The sequence below is a fragment of the Pseudoliparis swirei genome, chromosome 2, assembly GCF_029220125.1.
Source record: "Pseudoliparis swirei isolate HS2019 ecotype Mariana Trench chromosome 2, NWPU_hadal_v1, whole genome shotgun sequence".
Classification (NCBI taxonomy): domain Eukaryota; kingdom Metazoa; phylum Chordata; class Actinopteri; order Perciformes; family Liparidae; genus Pseudoliparis; species Pseudoliparis swirei.
In genome coordinates, this window is record NC_079389.1 from 4,198,638 (window position 1) to 4,226,415 (window position 27,778).

Sequence of the window (27,778 nt, forward strand, 5' to 3'; positions counted from 1 at the left end):
TTTCTTCCATATGGAACATTAATACATCTTCATCCTAAACAGAATGTTTAACCCTCCTGTTACCTTTCGGGTCCATTTGACCCCATTCAATGTTTAATGTCGGTGTTCTTTGGGGTCAATTTGACCCCAGGCTGTTTTTCACTGTGTCAAACATATCAGAAATATCAACTTTTTTATTTATTTAAAGGGCTATTTAGGTAGTCAACAAACAAACATAAAGTACCTCACACTTAAACTTGGGAAGCAATATTAAATCTAATAATTTTCTGGAGGTTTTAATTACTGGGGTCAAATTGACCCCGAGGGTAAAATATGTTAGTAAATGTAAAGGTAACAGGAGGGTTAAACAGAACATTTTTCTCTTGTTTGTCAACCATTAACTCCACCATGATACAATCTAAAGGTGGACAGATTGACAAGTGACTTTTTTTGCTCGGTCCCGATGCGCGCACACGGAGCTCTGTGGCGCGCGAGACGGAGATCGATAAGTGTTAACGCAACGCGAAGAGACAGAAATGACATGCTGCTGTGGAGATACGATCAACAACAGACGTTTAGTTTAATAAAGAACAAAGGCGTGCTCTAGAGAACATGTCAGGGGCGGGCCAATCTTTTAATGTCATGCGATCTACCGACACTACGCCGCGATCGACTGGCAGGTCGCGATCGACGTGTTGAGACCCTGATCTACAGGAAGTAAAAGTCGTAACAAGGTTTCCGGAGGTGAACCTGCGGAAGGATCATTACCGATGAACAGACCGTCTGCATGAGAGCGGACAGAGTTCAGATTGAAGTGGTGTATTGGAAGCTCATTTTGCAAGTGACTTTTTTTTCGTCCCGACGACCAACAACAGACGGATTGGAAGCTCATTCTGCGCATGCGTTAAATGCGTTAAAAAAAAAAAACTAGTTAAACCTGAAATTGAATTAACTGAGTTAACGTGTTATTTTTCACAGCACTAATATATATATATTATCAAGTTGAGCTGGAAGCTTGTGTTTGCTTTGCTTCGTTCCTCTGGAGCCCCCCCTCCCCCCCTCCCTGTCACAGCCACTCTGTACACTGACAAAGAAGTATCCCCCCCCCGATTGTTTTGGCCGCCGTCCCACCACCACCACACACACATGCACTAAGCTCCGCCTCTCTTTTTGTGTGACTGGAATCCACTGCAGTGAAAGTTCCCTTTTAATGGAGGAGGTGGGTGATCTCAGTAAATCCCCTTTGACCGGTGCCGCCACCGTCGGGTCAGCGGTAGAGCGACGCTGTTTGGTTCAGCCAGTCGAAACACGTGGAGAGAATAATAAATAAATAACTGCTCTTTGAAAATGGGAGCAATTAATTCCATCTCACAATTTGCCGTCATTATAGAACACGTCCATGACCTCTGACCTCTAGAGGGAGATGATGGAGGCCATACACTAAAATATGTGATTTCATGCACTATATATATTTTTTACAATTTTTACTTTCATTTTAAAAACACAAATCCAGAGAGGTCTTTTTTTTTTTGCTCCTGAGTGGGTGAAGTAAATGTTTTATATGTTCGATGTGCCCTTTATTCTTTTTATAGTCCAGTCCCAACAAGTTTTGGGGAAACTTGTTATTACGCGGGACAAATCTCAAAATGCTTTATTTTGGGGGAAAGTCCTGTCAATGTTGTTATCATAGATAGATAGATGGATACTTTATTAATCCCGAGGGAAATTTAGGTCATCCAGTATCTTATACACTTAACTTAACTCACAAACATACATACACAAATCACAGTAGAATCACAGTAGAAAAACAATACACATAGGGAGAACATGTTCACAGGGAGTAGGGTGTATTCAGATATTCTACAGATATTACAGTTTGCAAAGTGATATAAATAGTACAGTCTGTGCAATGGGCTAGTATAGCCAGTAAAAAGAGTAAAAAGATTAAAAGATGGACAGTGGGATGGAAAAATAAAGAGCTGAGAAGAGGATGGAAGACCGAGGTAGACTCATGCAGAGAAGTCCCTCCCCCTCTGCGTGGCGTTGTACAGTCGTATTGCCCTGGGGACAAAGGACTTCCTCAGCCTGTCCGATGAGCATGACAGTGACAGGAGTCTGCCACTGAAAATGCTCCTCTGTCCGTTAAGAGTGCTGTGTAGTGGGTGGTGGTCATTGTCCAAGATGGTCAGCAGCCTACTCAATGTCCTGAACTCCCAAGTACTTGTAGGTGTTGACCACCTCCACACTGACACCCCCGATGGAGACAGGTAGCAGAGGAGGCCGAGACCTCCTAAAGTCCACCACCATCTCCTTGGTCTTGGTGGCGTTCAGCTGCAGGTGGTTATGCCTACACCACTGCACAAAGGTGTCCACCAGGCTCCTGTACTCACCCTCCCGTCCATCCCTGATGCATCCCACAACAGCAGAGTCATCAGAGAACTTCTGGATGTGGCACGACTCCGTGTTGTAGGTGAAGTCTGATGTGTACAGGGTGAACAGGACCGGTGAGAGCACAGTCCCCTGTGGAGCGCCGGTGCTGCTCAACACAGTCTCAGACACGCAGTCTTTCAGCCCGACAAACTGAGGTCTCTCCGTCAGGTAGTCAGTGATCCAGGATACCAGGTGGGCGTTCACACCCATCTGCACGAGCTTGTCACTCAGTCGGAGGGGCTGGATGGTGTTGACGGCACTGGAGAAATCAGAGAACATGATTCTCACAGCACCTCTCCCCTTGTCCAGATGAGAGTGAGCCCTGTGCATCAGGTAGACGATGGCATCTTCCACGCCCACCTTCTCCTGGTAGGCAAACTGCAGCGGGTCAAGTGCATGGCTATGAATAGTATGTTCATTCACGCTGAGTTTTAAATAATTAATTTGCGTTTTAAAAGAATGACGCTCAGAACATTTAAGCCGGCATCATACGCTTTAAAATACTCGCAGCGCACATTTTTCGCATTGCAAGTGAACGCACCTCAACTTTAATCAAAATATTGTCTCTCATTCATTTGTATCATTTAATATACGCCTGCTTTGGAATTATCATTGTTAGTTAAATACAACATTGTTATCTCTCTCTCCCTCGCTCTCTCTTCTCTCCTTCTCCCTCTGTCTCTCTCCTTCACTCTGCCTCTCCTTCGCTCCTTATCTCTCTCTCCCTCACTCTCTCTTCTTTCCTTCTCCCTCTGTCTCTCTCCTTCACTCTGCCTCTCCTTCGCTCCTTATCTCTCTCTCCCTCACTCTCTCTTCTTTCCTTCTCCCTCTGTCTCTCTCCTTCACTCTGTCTCTCCCTCTCCTTCGCTCCTTATCTCTCTCTGTCTCTCCCTCACTCCCTCTGTCTCTCCCTCTCCTTCTCTCTCTATCTCTCTCTCCCTCATCCTCTGTCTCTCCCTCGCTCTATTTTTAATAACAAACAGGTGGAGACCCTCTGCCGGATGAATCCAGTGAATACTAATAATTGCGTTGAGGAACAATAATAAAGTAAAATCAGGTTAATATCGACATTTCACGCCGGATTTAAACAGGAAATTTAAACCCCCCCCCCCCCCACACACACACACACACAAGAGACGGTAATGTGCTGTGAAGGATGAGCTACTTGGACTAACCAGCTCATCATACGCATCGTGTGTGAATTCATATTTATGAAAAAAACTCTTTTTTTGTTGGTTTCCTTCTTGGAGGAGGGGGGGGGGGGGCAGTCCGGCGCTCTCGGAGTCTCTGCTCTTATCTCCCACTTCCAGCTTCTCTTATCAGAGGAAAACCTTCAGAGCCCGGAGGAGGAAGAGAAAGAGCTTTGAGATCTCCGGTTCATATATTAATGAGGATTCCTGCAACCCCCGAACACACCCCTCACTAATAAGTACCACCTGCAGGGGGGGGGGGGGGGGGGTAATCGCTCCCTCTCCTGGACTTATATTTCTCAGACTATTGGATGTCTGGATATTGGATGTTTTTACGACATTAGTAATAGACCGTAATCCTCTGAGTCGGACTGTAATACTGTTTTCTTTCTTTTATTTTTTCTCTCTTTGTGATTAAAACTTTTAGCTCTTTTTCGGAGACCTTGAGCCGGTTCGTGCTTTTTTTCTTTCTTTCTCCATACGGGACCTTAAACAATGACTCTTGGACTTGACTTGGCCGTCACATGGAGGAACTTTGAGTCTCACACCGAGCTGTGAGAACTCAGTGGAGATGAATCCGGTAGCCCTCCCTCCTTTGTGACCCTCCCTTCATCCCCCCATGCTCTGGATTTGAAGCTTCTCATCGCCTGTGTCGCTTAATTAGGATTTTCGGGTGATTGGCTTCCACTAATGAGGAGGAAGAGGGGGAGTTCATTTCCGCTGAATGCCGCTGTGATCTTATGAGCTGAAATCCAAAATTGTATTTATTGATTTGTTGTGTACCTACAGATAGTAAGTACAGATAGTGTAACACCCTGTTCCGTCTCCTCTGTCTTGATTGGTTAATTCCCTTCACCTGCCCTCAGCCACTCCTCTGTCTCTTTGATTAGTTAATTCCCTTCACCTGCCCTCAGCCACTCATCTGTCTCCTTGATTGGTTAATTCCTTTCACCTGCCCTCAGCCACTCCTCTGTCTCCTTGATTGGTTAATTCCTATCACCTGCCCTCAGCCACTCCTGTCTCCTTGATTGGTTAATTCCCTTCACCTGCCCTCAGCTGCTCCTCTGTCTCCTTGATTGGTTAATTCCCTTCACCTGCCATCAGCCACTCCTGTCTCCTTGATTGGTTAATTCCTTTCACCTGCCCTCAGCTGCTCCTCTGTCTCCTTGATTGTTTCATTCCCTTCACCTGCCCTCAGCCACTCCTGTCTCCCTGATTGCATCATGCACCTGTGTTTTTCCCTCTATATATTGTCCAGTCTTTCCTTTGTCTCCTGTCGGTTTGTTGTCTTTATCTCAGTCTCTAGTGTCTGTTTCGATGTCTCACGCTCAGTCTTCGTTCCCATAGTGATTCCTCATGTTTTTTGTATGTTTCTTTCAAGCCAGAGTTTTTATGTTTTTTCTTCCACTCAAAGTCCAGCCTGTCTCTCTGCACCTGAGCCTCACCCCGTGACAGACAGGACACACGCAACAAACAACAAAAAACTGCTATTAAATTATTAAATTAAGGGGTCAGTTTTTGCCTCTGCTAGTGATATCATTTCCTCGTGATGACTTCTCAAAGCTACGAGGCGAAGCAAAACGTTATGACATAACGACCACTTTCATCTGGAGTTAATTAACTTTTCCTCAATAAAAAAAAGTTAAACTAAAAAAAAAAGCGTGAGACTTTCAGCCTAAATAAAAACGGAGGAGCTCGATCGTTGCAGTGACTCTGGCTGTCGTACGGCTTTTTGATTTTATATATACCAGAGGAGCATTTCATTGATTTATTTGTTTTTCCTCAACATGTGTTTTTGAGTGATTGGTGGAGCGTTGGTTTGCTTCTCTTTGAACCGTTAATATCCAGTATGCTCTAAAGTCAGTAGCTCACATGAGTAGAGGTGGTTTACACCTTAATGGATGAGAAGTAAAAACTCATTTTTCATTCCGGCTGAAACTTTTTAAAAAGCTTTAAAAGCGTACCCAAAAAATATGGATTCCTACCGTTTCCCCCTCGTTTACAAAACGCTTGATTCTTTGTTGTCTTGTTTTCCCGCCCACAGGAGCCGCAGCCCTGATGAGCTCCCACCAGCCTGTAGATGAGTGAAGCACAACAGAGGCAGCCGAACAGCAACAGTCTCAGTGGCAGTGAGTCTCGCAGCCCAGCGCTGTATTTCATTATTTTATTGTGACACACGTTATAAATCTCCCTCAGAGCCGCGATGATTGTTCTGTCATTTTCTTTCTGTGTGATCATATGAACAAATAGGCAACCGGCGGCATGCGGTGCAGCACTCACACACGCATATATAAAAAATATTTTATATAATTATATATATTTATGTATATTTATATATACAGGACTGTCTCAGAAAATTAGAATATTGTGATGAAGTTCTTTATTTTCTGAAATGCAATTAAAAAAACAAAAATGTCATGCATTCTGGATTCATTACAAATCAACTGAAATATTGCAAGCCTTTTATTCTTTTAATATTGCTGATTATGGCTTACAGCTTAAGAAAACTCAAATATCCTATCTCTAAATATTAGAATATCATGAAAAAGTATACTAGTAGGGTATTAAACAAATCACTTGAATTGTCTAATTAACTCGAAACACCTGCAAGGGTTTCCTGAGCCTTGACAAACACTCAGCTGTTATAAATCTTTTTTTTTACTTGGTCTGAGGAAATATTAAAATTTTATGAGATAGGATTTTAGAGTTTTCTTAAGCTGTAAGCCATAATCAGCAATATTAAAAGAATAAAAGGCTTGCAATATTTCAGTTGATTTGTAATGAATCCAGAATGCATGACATTTTTGTTTTTTAAATTGCATTACAGAAAATAAAGAACTTTATCACAATATTCTAATTTTCTGAGACAGTCCTGTATATGTGAATTTGAATATATATATATATATTTGTGAATTTGAAAATATATATTAAAATATATGTATTCAAATTCACAGTTTATTTTTATATAAATATATATATATATATATTCAAGTTCACACAGTTTGTGTATGTGTGTGTATATATATATATATATATATATACAGGACTGTCTCAGAAAATTAGAATATTGTGATGAAGTTCTTTATTTTCTGTAATGCAATTAAATAAACAAAAATGTCATGCATTCTGGATTCATTACAAATCAACTGAAATATTGCAAGCCTTTTATTCTGATTTATTGCTGATTATGGCTTACAGCTTAAGAAAACTCAAATATCCTATCTCTAAATATTAGAATATCATGAAAAAGTATACTAGTAGGGTATTAAACAAATCACTTGAATTGTCTAATTAACTCGAAACACCTGCAAGGGTTTCCTGAGCCTTGACAAACACTCAGCTGTTATAAATCTTTTTTTTTACTTGGTCTGAGGAAATATTAAAATTTTATGAGATAGGATTTTAGAGTTTTCTTAAGCTGTAAGCCATAATCAGCAATATTAAAAGAATAAAAGGCTTGCAATATTTCAGTTGATTTGTAATGAATCCAGAATGCATGACATTTTTGTTTTTTTAATTGCATTACAGAAAATAAAGAACTTTATCACAATATTCTAATTTTCTGAGACAGTCCTGTATATACACAGACTGCTGTCTTTTTAAAATAAACTTCTGGCTCTGCTGGAAACGACTCACTTATTAGGTTTCTGCAAATAAACTGTGTGGCTAGTCTCAGGAAGATATTGCAAAATACTTGGAGGACAGCTAAAATATGTATTTGGGATTTTGGGGTGAACTAACCTTTTAAAGAATGAAAATAACACCCACAGGTGGCATTATGCACTTGCAGAGAAATCTGATCGGCGGGCCCCTGGAGAAGCTATGACAACGGGGACCAGTCTCAGCTGTTTTTTTATGTTTTAATACGGTGGTGTCAGTGTTTCACGCTCTAAGGTCCAAACTCCACGGCGCCGTGTGTCTTCTTCAATCTGAGGCATGAGTCCACACGGGGCCCTCTGAGGACAGAGAGAGATGAAGTGGTGGTGGTAGGGAAAGAGAAGGGGGGGGGGCACGCTGCAAATAGCTGGAGCTTTGATGTTGTTGTTTTTCGTGCATTGAGAACGGCAGTGAGGAAGTAAATGTGATGAGAAGTTGTTTTACCAGAACCTCACTGTTAATACAAAGCAGCAGGGGGTCTCTCTCTCTGTGTCTCGCTTTCTTTCTCTCGCTTGCTTTCTCTCTCTCACTCTATGCCTCTCTCTATGCCTCTTTATGTCTCTCTCTCTCTCTGTCTCTCTCTCTGTTTCTCTTGCTCTCTCCTCTGTATGTCTCTATGTCTCTACCTCTCTCTCTGTCTCTCTCGCACCCTCGCTCTCTCTCTATGCCTCTCCCTATGCCTCTCTGTCTCTCTCTCGCTTTCTCTCTCTATGCCTCTCTCAATGCCTATTTATGTCTCTCTCTCCATCTCTCTCTCTCTCAGTGAGAGTAAACATACCTTCTTTTTAAAGTACGGTCTTGTATAAATGGCCGTGGCCGTGATGTTGGAGCGTCATCATGTGGAACCCGTCTGTCGATTATAAAAACATTAGGAGGTAGATCTGGCTCTGAATGGCTCATTGACATCATTCTTTAAGATTCACGAGTCCTCCATCAGCCGAAGGAGCCAGAATGCAAATGCAGTGAATACCTGCTGCCATGCACCGTGTCCCTCTATTGGTTCTTATCTTTTTGAAACTTTTATTACATTTATTTTTTATAAATTACCTTGATCTCACCTTGAAACTTCCTTTCAGCTCCAGTCACAGAAAGGAACGTTTCTAGATTCATCTTCTCCATTTAAGAGAAAACTAATTTAGAAATATGTCTCTGTTTTGAGATGAGAGAGTGTTTGTTGAGTATTGCGCAACATAAAAACCCAATGTATTCATCATACAAAGATTCACGACACTGGACAATGACTCAGTGATGCATCGCTTCATAAAATGACCCTGTTGTCAGGAACCTGTACTTTTTGATGAAGTTTCAGTTTATTATTTTTTTTAATTTGTTTCTCTATAAAATACCTTGTGACTATTTGTTTTGCCTTCGCTTTGATATCTTCATTAACTGAAAACCTCCCTTTTATAAGAAGTGTGTTTTTTGTGAAGTTGCTAATTTCTATTTTCTTTCCATTTTTCTTTCAGTGTAAAACCTTAAATATTTATCTTATAACTAATAAGACCGTTCACACGTTATCCCTAAACCCCGCTGCTCAGTAGCGCCGTAGATATTGGCGAGAGGCACAATGGGAACGTGCTATAAGAGTGAGATTTGACGGGGTTAGCTTAGCATGGCATGGTTGACTTTTCTGAGGTAGTCGGGCCTCGTAACTTCAGCTGACCGGGTCGCAAACAGAAATTTTGAATCACGTGCCCCAGCTATTTATTCCCTGCAGCTGTGGTGCAGATATTCTGGTCGGTTCTGGTCGCAATCGGTGCGATGACGAGACACGGGGGGGAAAGTTTAAGTTGTTTTCCAAGAAAAAGTTCCTTTTTACGAGGGTTCAACAAAACCCCGTGTCACGTAGAATCATGGCCGCCGCGGTGACTCGGTCCGGAAATTTCCGGTAAAATAGTAGTTAGGCTTCATGTGATTTGCCGAGGTAGATAGAGGTCTAAAAGCCCCCCCCCCCCCGCGCGCCTCGATTTTAGGTGCTTATCTTAATTGGGTTTTTGGTGGCAGATACTCTTTTAGAGAGGGGGCGGGGCATGTCTTTCCATCTTTGAAGAGCCATGTACCCTTTCTAGCCTCTGGTTGGGAGACGAAGGAACTTCCCTCTTGACATACACACACATATTCATTCCCAAATGATCTGTACGTCTACTACTGCGTTCTTTAAGTTATCAAGAAGAGCTCAAATATACCGCGAGTTCAGATGACATATAACCCGAGTGTTCATTTCCCTGTCTGGTCCGACTTATTTGGGGTTATTCTGATGAACCCAGTGGGAAATCTACCGTAGAGTAGAGTAATAAATACATGCAGGAATGCTCGTTTCCTCGGGATGTTTCCTTGACTAAAGGAGGTAGGAGGTAGGATGAAGCTCTGGAGAACCGGGGAGCCGATACTGCCGGTTCTCCCGCAGACAGCCCAAAGGGGTAAACGCACTCTGAGCAGCCGAGAAGCCGCCGGGTATGAAACTTCTTCATTTCATACACATTAAAAAGAGATCCCCCCCCCCCCCCCCGATCCTTCCCATCTGAAGGATACACCAAAGTGCTGCTAGCTGTTTTTAAAATGTCAGCCCTGCACGTCACGCGTCCCTAAGATGGGTTTTATCTACCAGGGGGACATCAGGGCGCCGAGCGTATCGTCACAAGTGTCTTGAAACCTCGTCGTTTCTTCTGGTTCTTTTATTTCATTCCACACTCAACGTCTGCGTACAAGCAGCCGAGTGTCTCTTTGGTTTGAAGAGTTGATGCAAATGGTCGCGCCTGATGACGTGCAGCAATCAGCTGGGCGGGGGGGTCCGGGTCCACAGTTCTGAGTGACTGCCGTCATTTAATGAGGCTTTTTACACTCTGGTCCAATCGGCGTGTCCTTCACTTGTGTGAAGACTCCGCTGAACCGCTGCCAACTGGTTACGTCTCAAATTGTGTTCCACACTTCCCTCCCTTCAAGAAATGTCCATCCTTAATGAAACAAAAGTGGTAAAATGCTGTATTTGGATATATTGAACGATATGAGTGATATAGAAATGAAATATATGGTTTGTTATATGACAAAATTCAAATCCCAAATGTGCCAATATTGGCCAAAATGGCCATTTTGGCACATTGTAGAGAGGTTTTTGAACTAAAATCTCTAACTTTGTTCTGCTTCACTTTTTCAAACTTTGCAGGGAGACTGTTAACATATTTTAATATGATTTGAGAAAGTTTTAAACCTTTCAACTGACTCATTCCAAACATATAATCATCCTGGAAGTGCTTTTTTTTCAATTCGGACCTGAAATTTTAATATTTTTTTCTGTGTGCCATCTTCATTTAGTCTTACCCAGTAACATATAGACTGATATGTACACATCTGAAAAAAAAGGAAACGATTTAAAAAGGTAAAAATGTAAAAATGATTAAAGTAGCCATAGTGGTTGCAGAGATACAGCCTTTTTAGTTTGGGTATGCCATTTTCGGAGCAGAGGCCTAAAAAACCTTGTTGCTTGAAAGGTTAATCATTTTTAGGACATTACCTTTTTGAGTTACAGTATTTGAGTGTTTGGTCCTTTCCTCGTGAACGCGATACCCGAGGAATGATCGGAGGGTACTCCGTTAAATTTGGCACAAAGATGAACTGACTTGATGTTGAAGGTCAAAGGTCAAGGTCTCTGTGACGTCATGGGTGTCCTGTTCTTGAAAACCCCCCATCTCGGGTACGCCTTTCTTCAAATTTGGCACAAACTTCCACTTGGACTCTAGGATGAACTGATTAGATTTTGCTGGTCAAAGGTCTCTGTGACCTCACAACATTTCTTTCTTTTTTGGCTCAAGAACAAATATGGATATTATGAGAATTCCACTCAACTGGCTTAAGGGGATACAACGATGAAGGGGAGACATTTCGGACAGACACAGATATAGACTGCAACAGAAATGGTACCGCAAGTTGGTAATTAAGTTTTCAAAATTAGGATGACGGCATAATACTTAGCCTTGGTTTAGGAACAAGAGAGCCACGGTTGTGATGTATTTTCCCGTTCGGTCCTTGTCAGGGACGCATCAGTATGCATTAGTATTTACACTAAAGAGGATAAGTGGTCGTATGCAACCCCGGGCAATCTCTCCAAGTGGTTTGTGCTAATTTACTCTTGTAAATAGAGTTAGCCATATGTGGTCCGTTCACTCAAGGCGCATGTTAATGCCAGGTGTAAACCGGGTCAATGTACACATACACCATTTAGACCATGACAATGGCTCTCCGTCCATCTAATTGCTTTTATTGTCAAATAAAATAAAATATCTAATGGGCTTAAAAGAGGCATCTCGACAAAAAGGTCAGAATTTCTAACTCGGGTGTTATTTATCATCACCTCTCCAAAGTAATGTCCCATAAAGAGACAGTCAATTTCACTTCTCTTTCAGTTTCAGCTGGCCTTTAGAATATTACAGATTATCCTTCAGGGTTTGTTACGACATCATCACATCAACAAGGTCTTGCGATTCCATGAAAAAAACATAGCAGACCTCTTGTACTCCACTGCCATCGCTTTCCATACCGTTACATCATTCAGACGACAATATGAAAAATACTATTTAAATGTACAATATTGTCATTCGAGGTTGGTGAAGCAACTAAGTCTTGCAGTGCTCTAAAAAGGAATGGGACCTAGTCAGAGTAGTGAACCCACTTTACTGAGACCAAAACACGGTCATACAGTATGCACTTCAGATTCGCCCAGTAATAATACAAAGTTCTTGTTTAAATGTCTAGAATACAGTTTTGCTTTTCACACCACGGCACTAGCTGTCTGATCTGTGAATTACTGAAGTAAATCTCTTGTGAATATACTCCGAAGTTTATTGAAATCCAAAATACTCATTTTCTTCCCCGTCTTGTGCAAATACCTTTTAAAACAATATGTATATCTCATGTTCAGGACTCTCATTTAACCATTAATTATGTCAGCTGGGGTATTTTAAGCAACATTAAAATCATTTTGCAAGAGATCAATTACCTGCACAAGCAATATATATATATATTGTATATATATATATATATATATAACAGTGTCATCAGCATAAAAGTGACAGTTAGCCTCCACCGCATTTTGGCCCAGGTTATTTAAATAAACAGTAAATACAAGTGGACCTAATACAGAGCCTTGTGGCACACCTTTCATGATATATTAATATCAGGGGATAGACCCTCATATCTGATGCACTGAGACCTGCTCTCAAGGTAGCTCCTGAACCAAGAGCCCCGAGTTGAGAAGCCTCAGCCTTAAAACATGGTTAACTGTGTTTTAAATGCTTCAGACAGATCAATAAACAGTGATGCACAATGTTGCTTCTTATCAAGAGCAACAGAAATGTCATTTACCACTTTCAGTGAAGCTTTAATAGTGTGTTTTTCTAAAGTTGATAAAATGGCGTTGGTGGATAATAACTCCTTTTTAGCAAGTACAGATAAATGAGATACTGGCATAGAGTTATTCTAAATAGCTGGGTCACCACCTTTAAACAGTGGGAGAACAAAGGCAGATTTCAGCAGCCAATTTCTAAAAGTAAGGGTCATACACAGGGGCGGCTTGTCCATAAGGGCGATTGGGGCGACGCACTGCCTCGGGGGAAAAGAAAAAAGAAAAAAAAAGAAAAGAAAAAAGTTGCATTCTACCACTAGACGTCTGCTCTGCCTCTGTATGTCATTGTCCAATCAGGTAACAGTCATTCAGTCCGCCTAAAGTCGTGCTTCAAATGGCCCCGCCCCTTCTGGGGCGACTTTGGGCGAAATGAAAATCGCCCCAGACCTCTCCCATTGACTCCAATGTTAAACCCATTTTTCACAAAACAGAGCTGTCAATGCATTCTCTAAGGCTTCCGGGAGGAGTCGCCCTCAGGTCTTGTCATAATTAATCGACGTAAAAGCGTCATACAGCTTCGACAGAGGCGTATTCAGTCGGCCAGTGCTCAGGGCAACAGCAGCGATTCAATTCTTTCTTTGAAAGAGACTCCTTTCGGTCGGCGTAACATTGAAGACACATCGGCAACAATAGAAGTAGGACCTCCTAGACCAGCGGTCGCCAACACGTCGATCGGTCGACCTCGGAGACGTTCCCTGTCGCTCTCCAAAATAAAATGAAAATAAAATCAGAAACACATTGTTCCTCATTCTCGAACATTTTCTGAGGTGTCTTCTGAAACGTTTTCTTCCTGACTGGAAGATGGACGTCAGAAAAGATCTCCGCCTGATGTTAAAGAACGCCTGTAAACGGGTTCTCTGACAGCCGTGTTGTCAGCTGTGCTCCTGAAAGAGGAACGAGGACTACAGGTGAGGCGCAGGGAAATGCAGAAAGACCTTTATTGACAACTCCACATATTACACACGGTCAAAGTACACCGACATAAAACTAAGTCATGAATAAATAAATGTTGAAATGCCTGTACCTTAATGTAAATGTTTACGTTACGGTATTTACAAGTTGTGCCTGCGCATGCGCGACAGCCGAGATTCTTGGCGACTTGCCAGGTCTTACCTCCGTGAGTTCGGCTTTTCTGCTGTTGCCCTTCAAAACAAAAGCTCAACATTGAGCTTTTTCTTGTCTGGTGGAGCAATCTGGTTTACTTGAAAGTGATTGCAATTGTATTTCTTCTATTATTTGAAAAAGCACAGATGCAGGAATCACAAATGGGGATCTCATATTTATTATTATAATAATTATTTAAATCTTGTTGAAAAAAATCACCAAATCAAAGACCAGGAGCTGTATTACTGACAGACAGCTCACAGACGGCCTCAGACTGTCTGTCTGCTTATGAACTAACTACAAGCTCACAGACAGAGTTCAGTCACAGCCGTCACACTGACTGGAGTCACATGACTTGATGGCATTGTGAGAAAGCTACACATAGACAGCTGTCTGAAGGTCTGTGGTTTTGGGAGGGTTAATCATTATCAAAAAAATTGCCCCCCCTGAGAATTTTTTCAGGAGCCGCCACTGGTCATACAGTCAGGCCCTGAAGGTCCCCTATGATCTTGGCTTTTTAGGGCTTTATGAACTTCCTGCACAGGAAATGGGGTGAAATTAAAAGGCTGGCCAGTATAAATTGGAACGCCAGTAGAATGGTTTCACAGACCTTGGACAACAAGATTCAAACAGAGATTCAGAAGATATGAAGAGTTTGTTGAAACAATTCAGTATCTCCATTTTGTCATGAAGTGCGACTGAATCCTTCACAATAAAAGCAGGTAGAGCTTGTCAGTTATCGCTCACAGAGAGGAATTTTCAGAAATCAGAAGAGAACCAGGGAATATCACATCCCAGTTCTCTGTATCTCCTGCAAGGGGCATGTGTATTTATGATTTGTGTAAAACCATCATACAAAAACAAACCAAGCAGTTCCCACTTCAGGGATTAGCTCTATCCTCCAATTACAATTAAAACAAATCATGATGAAAACCTTATTCATTAAAATCTTTAAGATTCCTCTTATAAATGATACGTGGTTTTAATTTAAGGACCTTAACACCACAATGATCACTCAGGTCATTAAGAAAACACCAACAGCTAAGAATTAATGAGGAAGATGAGTTAAAATCAAGTCAATTATTGTGGACTCCTCAGAGCACTTACGATTTGGTTGGTAAATTTATTCACTGGGTAAGATTGACAGAATCACAAAAAGACACAGGCTTAAGCCAGTCCCAGTTAAGATCTCCAGCTAAAACTATTTCACCATCCTCCTCTCTACCTCCATCTGCCTGATGGATCACGGAGGTCTGGAGAGGGATCCTCCTCTGTTGTTCTCCTAAAGGCTTCTTCCCTTTTTTCCCCGTGAAGGGTTGTTTTGGAGTGTTTCCTGATCCGATGTCAGGTCAAAGGTCAGGAATGTCTATATGTACAGAAGCACTCTGAGGCACATTTGTAATTTGTGAGAATGGGCTATACAAAATACACTGAATTGAATTGAGTCTGGATAGAAGGTGTGTCGGTGACTGTAATGCCTTGTTTGAAGCGGATGGAGGCCGATAACACCTAACAACGGTGTTAAAGGCCCTTAGAAATTTCAACATCCATTGACAGACATTCTACATGCTTGCAAGTCGATTTCAACAGAACCCACTTGACAAGAAACTTTGATTTTACCTAACAGGCCATTCCTCCACCTTTCTTTGCCCTATCATCATCAATAACTGATTTTGTCAGCCAAGTTACGGATATGACAATGATGTTAGCATCTATTGATTTGACCCATATTGCAATCATAACCATTTTTTAGTAAGAAGCTTCCACATTTACATAAATAATATTTAGACCCGGCGAGGATTTGAAGTCATCTGACATCTGAATACGTTGCAGCTCAGGGTTAGGCTGCACATTACCAGATGTAAGCAATAATATAACAGTCAACCACTTCTGTTTTGACATATTACATGCCAATTCCTTTGACATTTCATATCCGAAGTCCGAAATAGTCCCCTCAAAGTAATTATTTAAAGCAAGAAGGCTTTGGAGGCGAGGTAGGTCTCTGAGAATATTGCGTCGGGGTTTGTACAGGTTGTACTACAATCACAAAGCAAGTACCTCCATTAGCAATGTCCAACGGGCAGTACAACTTGTTTGAGGTACTCACCAAGGTACGATCGCTTGCTCTAAAATCCCACACAAACAACGCACCAAGTAGCGCCGCGAGAAGCGCCATCTACTCCATCCAGAGAGAGAGAGATCTTCCGGGGATTGGAGCAATGATCAGGAAGCGGATAACCCGCTGATGTGGACATGGACTGACATGCTGCCATCTTGGAACGTTGAGAGGGTCGGAGGGTTATCCAATATGGACGATAATTTCTTCAGAGTCTTCCTCTCCAACACCTCTTCCAGACTGTCCAGTTTGCAGCCACTGATGGAGCCGGCCTTCCTGACCAGTTTGTATGTTGGTGTCTCAGGTAGTTGTACTCCGCCACCACGTCCACATCCTCTCCCAGAACTCTTAACGTTCTTCCTCCTGAAGTCCACCACCATCTTTTTGGTCTTGGCCACATTCAGAAGCAGGTGGTTTCTACCAGCCCGCTCCACAAAGTCATACACAACTGCCCTGGGTTCCCCCTCACGACCATCCTTAATACGCCCGAGAACTTCAGCAGATGGCCTGACCCACGAGTTGTCCTGGAAGTCAGGGGTGTACAGAGTGAACAGGAAGGTAGACGAAGTAGTTTCCTTGCGAAGCTCCAGAAACACTGACCACCGTATCAGAACATTACGCTGTGGTCTGCCTGTCAGGTAGCCAGTGATGCATGTTTTGGACATGTTTTCTTCACTAGATCCAAAAATTTCATCGCAATCTTGTTTTTCGAAATATTTTTTGAGGAACATTGTTATATAAACTCGGATGGTGGATTAAAATTCAAAGTAAGCCCCTCCAAATTGGTATTCTATGAAAAATAAAAGCCTTCGGCCTTGTAGGAAATGTTCCTAATGAATGCCAAGGGAAACCTGGACGCTGCTGAAGTATTTTCCAGGGCTGTGGTTAACTTTAAAGATTGTACTGCTTGTATTGTTTTACTTCAGTGAACCACTCGCCCTGGAAGAGTGCAATGACTTATTTGGTCGAAATCTCACAACTATTGAACAAATAAGTATTTTTGTTTCGGCTCGATAATTCCCGGTCGGTCGAGCTACACAGCTGCTGACGGCTCTGTTTTAGGCTGACTGTAATGTGGCACTTTAACTGCTGAATGCACCACTATCCTTTCTTCTCTGTGGTGGTTGTTTTACAGTGTTTATCAGAGCCAGGCCACCACTTCCATGACAGGTGAAGCCAGTGTCTTGAACTTGAGTTCTTTTTTAATTTGCCTTCAAAGGGCGACTGTGTGATTGTACAGGTGTTGATAAGAATGTCATATGATTCATTAGCTCCGCACAAATTGTTTATGGTCCAGATTGTCTTATTCGATACAGCCTGATCTGCATTTGGTAAATTATTGTCCCAATTAGAGTACAATCGATGATAGAGCAAGGTATGCTTTAGGAATGAGGCTTACTCGTTTATCGCTCCATCTAGTAGTTGTCCCGTCCAGGAGTCGTCCCGTCTAGGAGTCCTCTCGTCTAGGAGTTGTCCCGTCCAGGAGTCGTCCCATCTAGGAGTCCTCTCGTCTAGGAGTTGTCCCATCCAGGAGTCGTCCCGTCTAGGAGTCGTCCCGTCTAGGAGTCGTCCCGTCTAGGGGTCCTCTCGTCTAGGAGTTGTCCCGTCCAGGAGTCGTCCCGTCTAGGAGTCGTCCCGTCTAGGAGTCCTCTCGTCTAGGAGTTGTCCCGTCCAGGAGTCGTCCCGTCTAGGAGTCCTCTCGTCTAGGAGTTGTCCCGTCCAGGAGTCGTCCCGTCTAGGAGTCGTCCCGTCTAGGAGTCGTCCCGTCTAGGAGTCGTCTCGTCTAAGAGTCGTCTCATCCAGGAGTCGTCTCGTCTAGGAGTCGTCTCGTCGAGGAGTTGTCCCGTCGAGGAGTCGTCTCATCCAGGAGTCGTCTCGTCTAGGAGTCGTCTTGTCTACGTGTTGTCTCGTCTAGGAGTCGTCCCGTCGAGGATTCGTCTCGTCTAGGAGTCGTCTCGTCTAGGAGTCGTCTCGTCTAGGAATCGTCTCGTCTCGGAGTCGTCTCGTCAAGGAGTTGTCCCGTCGAGGAGTTGTCTCGTCTAGGAGTCATCTCATCTAGGAGTCATCTTGTCTACGTGTTGTCTCGTCTAGGAGTCGTCCTGTCGAGGATTCGTCTCGTCTAGGAGTCGTCTCGTCTAGGAATCGTCTCGTCTCGGAGTCGTCTCGTCAAGGAGTTGTCCCGTCGAGGAGTTGTCTCGTCTAGGAGTCGTCTCATCTAGGAGTCGTCTTGTCTACGTGTTGTCTCGTCAAGGAGTTGTCCCGTCGAGGAGTTGTCCCGTCTAGGAGTCGTCTCATCTAGGAGTCGTCTTGTCTACGTGTTGTCTCGTCTAGGAGTCGTCCTGTCGAGGATTCGTCTCGTCGAGGATTCGTCTCGTCTAGGAGTCGTCTCATCTAGGAGTCGTCTCGTCTAGGAGTCGTCTCGTCTAGGAGTTGTCCCGTCGAGGAGTTGTTTCGTCTAGAAGTCGTCTGGTCTAGGAGTCGTCCCGTCTAGAAGTCATCTGGTCTAGGAGTCGTCTCGTCTAGGATTTGTCCCATTTCGAAGGAGTTGTGGGAAACTATAATGTTGAAATGATGGATGCCAAAACATCATTGTTTTTCAGAATACAATTATAATGTTGCACCTTTCAACATTTCTTTTTGACTGTCGCAATATGAACTGTTTAAAGTGTTGAGTCACTCCAACCAATGCGGTTAAAAAGAGGAAGGAAAGGAAAGGAGAGAAAAATGGACGATTCATTTGTAGCATACATTCATCTTCCTGAAATTTCCCTTCAACAGATAACATGCAGCAGGTTTCACATCTCCATGGCTAATTAAGACCAATACATCAGAATGGAATTATGTCGTACTGTTGAGCCTTTCTGTGCCTGATTTCACTGAGCAGGTTTCTACAGATTCCTGGTGGACGGAGATAAAAGGTGAATTACAGAAACACTTCAGTTAAAACAACAAACAAATAAGCTAATATATGCATTCCACAGCAGACACAACATGACCTTTTTGGGCTGTCTGCAGAGCAAGTGTGCATGAAGAGATGAACATGAGCCCGAGAACCTCCCCCCCCCACCTCCACGTACCTCGTGATATCGCAAGGCTCGTCTCTTATAATTATTCTTCCGGTGTTGATTCAGCTAAAAAAGGCCAGGTCATGACCTATTGAGTTTTCCAGTTGGACAGTTTGAAGGAACATTGATTTTGGTGTTGATGCGTTCCTTCATTTAAATGAATGTCAATGCACTTTACCTTCCAACGGCTAACGGCTTCATACATCGTTTACAATGACAACACAAACTGTGCACACGTACAGTCAGGTGACATTGTATTTCACCTTTTTTTAAACAGGAGCAAGGCCTGTAGGGTATAAAGTAGCCAGCTTCCTCCATCTATGTTAAAAAAAGTCCACAATAGCTGTGGGCGTTCGACTGATTTGACCCTTTATCGCATTACACACTCTCACGTCGACGTTGATGAATGGAACGGTGCCGTGCCCTTGAAGTGGAGTCACAAAAAGTAAAGAAGGGAAGTAAAAGAAGAAGAAAAAGGAGAACAGCTAATGGCATGTTATTGGCAAATCACAACCTTTTTAAATGAATTTTTACAGTGTGCCCAGGAATGTTAATGGGTTTCATACGTGCTTCGTAATGAAAATCCTCCGAGATGCTTCTCATTGAGATGCTTTTCCACCCAGTCTCTTGCGATATAGGTAATAATTGGACCCCGGAACTCGCGCAAAACACCGGTGTCTGAAGTAGGAGAAGTCTTCAGCGGAATTATCTTTGATAGTGTCCAACTGGATTTGATTATCCTCCGAAAATGTTGTTGCAGAACATGAAATATGTAGACGAAAAAAAAAGAAAAGACGGTATGAATCCGTAGCCTAGTTACGAGAACAAAGTCTGAAACAATGACTCATTTGGTATTGTTTTCAACTGTTGCCCTAGATGCATTTGAGTTGTCTGTCTCCATGCAGTGTGACAGAGGGAACCACACATTCAGACCCTGTACCAAGACCAAGTGTGACGGATATCAATCATATATATATATTTTTTTTTAAGTCTTTAGCTTCATGTTTCCAATGCAGCTTTTTTTAATTATTTTTTTAGGGCCCCATTTTTCCCGGAAAGGGTCTGGAGCAACCACTTCCTTTACCCCACACCAGCTGTTCACACAAGACGCAAACACGCAACGATACCGTGAAAAGAGAAACCCGAGAAAAAATAGAGTGAGCAGAACAGCCCCGAATCCTCCGAGCCTCCCAGTTTTAAATGCTCTCTCAGGCAGAAACCAAAAGGTCTGCTGGCCAGAAACAACACCCCACCACCCATCACCCCACCGCCCAAAACCCCACCACCCAAAACCCGGAGCAAGCTGAAAATGAAACCAGAAGCCATTTCAAGAACAATAAACGTGTCCCACTCATTCGTAGTACCGTTGTAAATTGCCCTTTTCCGAGTGTTTCTCTCCGTCTTCTAAATGCAGATTATTTCCCAAACCGAGATCCTCTGAAGCCGAGAGGTGTAACACAAGTCTGACAGCAGCTCTTTGGAGTCGCTCGTTTCTCACGTCTTCACATCCGTGCCAATGAAAGTCTTGAATTGATCGGGGTCGTCATATCTGGATGAGTGTCTCCATTGTTGTGGAACCAGCTTTAGGCCAATGTTTAAAATTCCTCTTTCGGGCATCTCCTAAAATTCTTATGAAGACATGTGAGCCGTCTGTATATTGTTGTAACTAGTATCTAGTAACCGCTTAGTCGTCTTCTTCACGGTTACCACGTGTGTTTCTTCTGGGTATTTTTTTCTGGTTCGATGCCTAAAATAAGGTCTGTGGTTCATTCCAGCTTAACAGATGTGTTGTTCTATGAAGTAGGAATATGTCAGTTAAATCGCCCTTACGTACGTTTTGAAGATGTTACGTGTCTTATGGTCTGGGAGGTCTGGTCTGTATGTGTGTGTGTGTGTGTTCCCTTCCCTTGAACTTTGACCCTTTCACAGAGTGTTTTTCTTGAAAAAAGCATTATTCAGCATTTGGTTGAACTCCATACTCCCGTGTCACTTTTGGTTTAAAAAGAAACCCCCCAAAATGGCGACGGTGGAAAACCAAGATGCCTAAATGTAGGCTGATGGGTCAAGTCACGGTGACTACGTCCATTTCATCTATACGATGTGTCATACGGAGAGTTTCCTCATGAGACTCCCAGGAGGCGATTGGATCAACTACCTGTCGATCGAACTCTTCGTCAACTGGGAGATTGTCCATCCGAGAGAAGCCCTCGGTGGCGTAGGACTGATGCTGCTGCAACATCCACACCAACTTCTTCAGGCCCCTCCTCTGCGTCATATCGCCCACGCCTGAGCCTGATTGGTCGTTGCCCCGGCTTCAACTCGGGCCACCGGCGCATGACATCCGACGATTCTCTCACGATCTCATGACACCGAGAAAATCGGGCAAAAGGCGACAAGAAAATTACTCTTTCCAGTGCTCTCAAAAAGTAGTAATTGAGCCCCCCCCCACCCACCCCCCCGGTCTTCCCTTTGACGGACAGGTGATCTCTTATGTGATGAAATGAGGACCGCCAAGTGGTTTGACACCATTTTTGAAGCACTCTTAAGCGTTGAATGTTTCTGGCGCTCAAATGGCGGGAAAAGAAAAGAGTATCACGACTCCCAGAGGGGCTTTAAAAGGCTTTCTGACGGAGAAGTGTTTTGACTTCCACGTTGACCCGAGGCCGGTTGCCACGGTCACACGCGGCGGGACGATGAACGACTCGCACGTCGGCTTCTCGCAGGTCTTCTCCGCTCTGCGTCTAGGTGGAACAGTTCCTGTGGAAAGGGTGTCTCTCTCTCTCTTTCTTTTCTTTCCTCTTTTTTTCCTTCTCTTTCCAAACGATTCCCTTTCGGTCGAGCGGTGGGCGGAGGAAGTCGGGTTTGAATGTCAAGTATCATGTGTCTGAGGACGAAGAAGGAAGGAAAAAAAACAGCTCCAGCTTCTTGTTGAGTTAGCAAACCCCATCGGTTCTCTTTCCTGTTCCCAACATCTGGCCCACAGCTGAAAACTATTAACATCGGCCGGAGCTTCCTCCACCGCACTCGTCCTCCGCACTCGTCCTCCCCCGGTCTGAAGACAAGTAAGTCGCCTTTTCATCTCGGCTCTGTTGTTGTTGTTTGCGTGTTTCTCGCTCCGTTAGATCTTTTTTCTTCTTCTCTGTGGCGGAGTGATAAAGTACATCGGGGCGCCGCATTCGATCCGAGGGAGTCGGACTTCCAGAGAAACGAGCCTGGCTTTTAGATTAGAGACGGCGGGGCTGAGTCCACCGAGGAACTCTGGGACTGGAACTCACAGCCGGAGTGAGAGAGATTCCAGAGAGTAAAGGGAGGAAAACAAAGGATCTTTGTTGATTTGATTTCCTCAGGCTTTTCTGTTTGGGGACCGCATAGCAACACTCCAGCAGCGTCGTCCCCCCCCCCCCATAGGGGTATAGGGGTCGGGTTAGAGAGGCCGAGAGGCATTTCTACAGGGGACGTTATCTTTGCTCTCTGGTTTCTGTCTTCTTATTTTCTTAAACATTCACTTTTTTCTCAAACCCTCACCGTTTTGGAGTTGGAGAGAGAGAGGGGGAGAGACACAGAGAGACAGAGAGAGATAGAGCGAGAGAGATGGAAAGAAAGAAAGAGACAGAGATAATGACTGTGTATCAGCAGTCGTACGACCTCCAGAGTAAAAGAGGAACAGATAGTTTTGTTCTGTTCTCTGAGACTTTTTTTCAACATAGTTATTTCTGTTTTATTATTATTATCCAGATGAATTGTATATTTGTTGTGTTGCTGCATCCTGATGCCTTGGCAATATTGTTGTTCATGCCTATTAGAGAGAGAGAGGGAGAGAGAGAAAGAGAGAGAGCTCCTCGGGGTCACGTCTCTCTCATTCCCAGAGAGTTTCTCTCTCTGAAGCTACATTCCAAACCCTTGAGTCACCCGGAGGTGAGCGGTGTCTTCAGATGAAGTCCTGGCAACGTGTTTACTGCTGCTTCACAAACAACAACAACAAGTTCACTGACACATTTCAGACCACATATCGTAGAAGTAAATGTTCCATGTTAAAACGTTCAAATATAAAAACGCTGCTCGGGCGTGTTTCTCACTGTGGTGTCTGCTCTGGGAGCCTTCGTGGTTTTTAAATGTCATTTCATTTATAGTGTGTGTAATAATGTCGCGTGACCCGACCTGGGGCCGCCACAGGAGGGGACGGAGGGCGGTTTGCAGCTCAGTGATAGGTGTAGTGTGTGCGTGTGTGCGTGTGTGTGTGTGTGTGTGTGTGTGTGTGTGTGTGCGTGCCTTAGGGGTCGACAGTTCTCACAAGGGGGGGGCTGTTGATTCATGATTCACCAGACAGGAAGCTATTAAAATGCTGCCGGCTGCCAATCAAGATGAGTGTCATCACAGTCAGGTGTCAGGTGTGTGTGTGTGGGGGGGGGGGGGTTACACAGTTTGAGGACTTTGAAACTCTCCCTTTGGAGACTTTTCGGGGCGTCCAAAGCCAGCGCACAGGTTCAGGGTCAGATGTAGGACGCCAGATTCAATCCTTTGTTTATCGCCAGCCAACTACCTCCCAGAATCCCTATTTCACTTGTTTATGAATGGCTTTTCTTCTTTTGTTGTTGCAGTATTCCTCTCCACCTACTAAGAGAGACAGTCCGACTCCATACTGCCGGCCTCTCTCACGCTAGATTGTTAAAAAAGATAATAACGCTCTATGCCACTATATGAAAGACATAACTTCTGATCTTTTAATCCAGTGCTACTCATATCTCACTTGCTTTTGGAGAGGTTCAACAACAGCACGTGAGACCCCGTTAGACAAAAAAATATCACGACTCGTCTTCCTCGGCGGAGAAGATGTGCGTTCTGTTCCTGCTCCAGTGAGGAATGTCCCCGTCCCCACCCTGAAACCCTGAAGCTTGTTCCGTTTAACTTCTTCTTTTTTTGTCCGGCCCTTTCCGGGGCCCCGTTAACTAGTGAAACCCCCCCTGACTGTGGGAAGCCCACAGAGCGCTGCCCATTCGACAACCCCACGTCCCTCCGTCACACGCCATGTTATTATCTTCTGTCTGCGGCGTCACTGTGTTCCTTCTGTCAGCCATGAGATGCTGAATCAAGTCTGTTTGAAAGGATGGTTTGTTTGTTGAGTACCTGGTACTTTTTCTTTTGTATAGTACGTAGTACTTCTATTTTGTTGAGTGCCTCGTACTTTTATTTTGTTGAGTACCTGGTGCTTTTATTTAGTTGAGTACCTGGTACTTTTTCTTTTGTTTAGTGCCTGGTACTTTTTCTTTTGTTTAGTGCCTGGTACTTTTTCTTTTGTATAGTACCTAGTACTTTTATTTTGTTTAGTACCTGGTACTTTTTCTTTTGTATAGTACCTAGTACTTTGATTTTGTTTAGTACCTGGTACTTTTTCTTTTGTTTAGTGCCTGGTACTTTTTCTATTGTTTAGTACCCGGTACTTTTTCTTTTGTTTAGTACCCGGTACTTTTTCTTTTGTTTAGTACCTGGTACTTTTTATTTTGTTTAGTACCTGGTACTTTTTATTTTGTTTAGTACCTGGTATTTTTTCTTTTGTTTCGTACCTGGTACTCTTTCTATTGTTTAGTACCTGGTACTTTTTCTTTTGTTTAGTACCTGGTACTTTTTCTATTGTTTAGTACCTGGTACTTTTTCTATTGTTTAGTACCTGGTACTTTTTCTTTTGTTTAGTACCTGGTACTTTTTGTTTTGTTTAGTACCTAGTACTTTTTATTTTGTTTAGTAACTGGTACTTTTTCTTTTGTTTTGTACCTGGTACTTTTTCTATTGTTTAGTACCTGGTACTTTTTCTATTGTTTAGTACCTGGTACTTTTTCTTTTGTTTAGTACCTGGTACTTTTTGTTTTGTTTAGTACCTAGTACTTTTTATTTTGTTTAGTAACTGGTACTTTTTATTTTGTTTAGTACCTAGTACTTTTATTTTGTTTAGTACCTGGTACTTTTTCTATTGTTTAGTACCCGGTACTTTTTCTTTTGTTTAGTACCTGGTACTTTTTCTATTGTTTAGTACCTGGTACTTTTTCTTTTGTTTAGTACCTGGTACTTTTTCTTTTGTTTAGTACCTGGTACTTTTTCTTTTGTTTAGTACCTGGTACTTTTTCTTTTGTTTCGTACCTGGTACTCTTTCTATTGTTTAGTACCTGGTACTTCTTCTTTTGTTTAGTACCTGGTACTTTTTCTTTTGTTTAAGTACCTGTTACTTTTTCTATTGTTTAGTACCTGGTACATTTTCTATTGTATAGTACCTGGTACTTTTTATTTTGATTAGTACCGAGTACTTTTTATTTTGTTTAGTACCTGGTACTTTTTCTTTTGTTTAGTACCTGGTACTTTTTCTTTTGTTTAGTGCCTGGTACTTTTTCTATTTAGTATCTGGTACTTTTTCTTTTGTTTAGTGCCTGGTACTTTTTCTTTTGTGTACAGGTATAAAAGCTAAAGCAGAGGAGGACATTTACATATTTTTTGGGGGGCAGTTTTTTCCCTCACTGACTGAAATCTAGAAGCATTTCAAAATAAATTGCGGTCACTTTTTGAAACTTGTGAAATAATATTTAACCTTTATACAAAAATAATAAATACACATATTTAGGCTCACAGTATATAAGCAATTGTCATAAAAATGGCATTAATTAGGCAGCTGTCTTCAGATACCGAAAACATAATCAGACAATTTATTTTTATTAAATTTATGAAACAACTGTTAACAATTATATCTATATATATATATATATATATTTTTTTAATAATATGTTGTGTGTACCTACCTAGTACAGGCGATACATATAGAACACACACAACAAAGAACAAAAACAAAACGCTATTAAATTATCGAAATTATGGGGGCATTTTTTGTTCCCCATGATATCAGGGGCTAAATTATATTTCTTAGTGGCAGTTTTTCCCTTTTCCCCGGTGTGTTTCTGACGCCGAGCTAAAGTAAAGGCTGCTGTCTGGAGCACATTATTTCACTGAGAAAAGGCAACATTTAATTTTTTTTTAGGAAGTATCATCTTGATTCACTTCCATCAAAAACCTCAAAATGGAGCGTTCAAGAGCTCCATGGGATTTGATGAGCTTGCTGTCGGTTATGAGGATGCAGACGGTGCCGGATCATGTTCCTCACTGGTGTGACGTAGCACTGCTGAACCCTTTTTGTATTTACTTCTAATTTATTAATCTGGTAGATGACCATGTTTTACCCCTCGCAGTAAGATAGACATTATCTCACTCCGTCAGAGCTAATGACCCATTAACCTCCCGTGTCACGGAGATCGATTTGTGTTTTCACAATCTGCAGTTTTTTTACCTTCGTTTCTCAGCCTCAAGGGACTTTTATTTTAGTAATGCCTTTTTAATATAACGCCTTATTTATCGGCGCCGTTTCCGTCACACTCGTAATTGGCGTCCACTTCCCTCGGGGTGTGTCGCAACAAATATTTCTTTTGCGATAAATTGAAATGAGACCGCGTTCCAGGTGGTTGGTGCTTTTATTTTGAAATGTGAGATGGTTAACACTGGCATGCGTGAGTAATCTCCCTCTCTGAGGCTTTTGTGTTGTTGTTTTTTTCAAAAGTTTATTTCAAAAGTTGCTGTGCGGTTGCTGTATATTGTTGGTATGAATAAATACTTGGGAGCAGTTTGTTTGTGGCCACAAGATGATGAGCCGGGGATGTTTTTCCCTTTTTCACTTTAAAATGTGCATGAGCTCACGGCTCTAAATTGGTTTGTTCCATAAGGATAAAGATTTATAGCTGCTCCGTGGCGTCCCCTTTACTGCTATTGCCTCACGGCAAGAGAGGAAAGGGTATTGATCGTGGAGCCTTGCAGTGACTCTGGACTCCTTAACTCCCCCCTCCCTTGTTGGGGGAATTGATGTAGAGGCCTGGAAGCCTTCTAGTGATGCTGTCTGTGCAGTCTAACAGCCGGTCGGCAGCCTGCGAAAAAACATGGCCGTCGTCCCGGTGGAAAAAAAGAAAGAAAAGTAGTTCAGGGAGATAAAACGAGGGGCGGCGGCCTGTCCTCGGTGGGAGGAGTCTGTGGTGATGTCATCAACCCAGCCCGACCTGTGTTGACTTTATCGCACCCTACATATCTTTACAAACTCTATAACAGTGGTTCTCAAATGGGGGTACGTGAAGGCCTTCTAGGGGGTACGTGAAGGCCCTCTAGGGGTACGTGAAGGCCCTCTAGGGGTACGTGAAGGCCCTCTAGGGGGTACGTGAAGGCCCTCTAGGGGTATGTGAAGGCCCTCTAGGGGGTACGTGAAGGCCCTCTAGGGGTACGTGAAGGCCCTCTAGGGGGAATGTGAAGGCCCTCTAGGGGGTACGTGAAGGCCCTCTAGGGGTACGTGAAGGCCCTCTAGGGGTACGTGAAGGCCCTCTAGGGGGTACGTGAAGGCCTTCTAGGGGGTACGTGAAGGCCCTCTAGGGGTACGTGAAGGTCTTCTAGGGGGTACGTGAAGGTCTTCTAGGGGCAGTGCGTGAAGGCCTTCTAGGGGTGCGTGAAGGCCTTCTAGGGGGTACGTGAAGGCCCTCTAGGGGGTACGTGAAGGCCTTCTAGGGGGTACGTGAAGGCCCTCTAGGGGGTACGTGAAGGCCCTCTAGGGGGTACGTGAAGGCCTTCTAGGGGGTACGTGAAGACCCTCTAGGGCAGGGGTCGGGAACCTATGGCTCGCGAGCCAAATATGGCTCTTCCGGTGACGTCTGTTTTTTTATTAAACTAAACGTCTGTTATTGATCGTATCTACACAACAGCATGTTATTTCTGTCTCTGCGTGTCGCGGTAACACTTCTCGGCTCGCCGTCTCGTGCGCCGCAGAGAT

The 27,778-nt window shown here is 43.2% G+C and overlaps 1 protein-coding gene across 4 annotated transcripts in view; it reads left to right on the plus strand.

The window, feature by feature from the left end:
* The window catches only part of gulp1a (GULP PTB domain containing engulfment adaptor 1a), a 66,401-nt gene that overhangs the window by 19,373 nt on the left and 19,250 nt on the right, over positions 1 to 27,778 (plus strand). For 3 of the 4 annotated variants that reach the window (XM_056430862.1, XM_056430886.1, XM_056430870.1), the window contains exon 2: positions 5,644 to 5,728. The gene's annotated coding sequence lies outside the window, so the exon portion shown is untranslated. Of the gene's footprint in view, positions 1 to 5,643; positions 5,729 to 21,754; positions 22,002 to 27,778 lie in introns of those variants that run through there. The other variant, XM_056430877.1, reaches the window with a different exon arrangement.